Here is a 270-nt window from a genome sequence, read left to right on the forward strand (position 1 = left end):
TATTCAAATCAGGAAGGCTTTTCCTCCTGATCACAGCCTTCTAGTTGTCTCAGTCCTCATCCACATGAAGTCAAAGCCCCCAAGAACAACAGAATCTTTAAACTGCTTCCTTTTTAAAGGGAAAGTCCGGTCAGCAAGGAATATTCAGTGAAACATTATTTATACCTAAAAACTAATCTGTTTGACTTGATTTGATGAATGAGGACTGTTATGATTCTTTCCATTTGTTGTGACTCTGAGTTTTCAGTTTTCTGTTATCAGTTGTTTTGT

The sequence above is a fragment of the Cyprinodon variegatus genome, unplaced genomic scaffold (genome assembly GCF_000732505.1).
Source record: "Cyprinodon variegatus isolate N-32 unplaced genomic scaffold, C_variegatus-1.0 Scaffold929, whole genome shotgun sequence".
Classification (NCBI taxonomy): domain Eukaryota; kingdom Metazoa; phylum Chordata; class Actinopteri; order Cyprinodontiformes; family Cyprinodontidae; genus Cyprinodon; species Cyprinodon variegatus.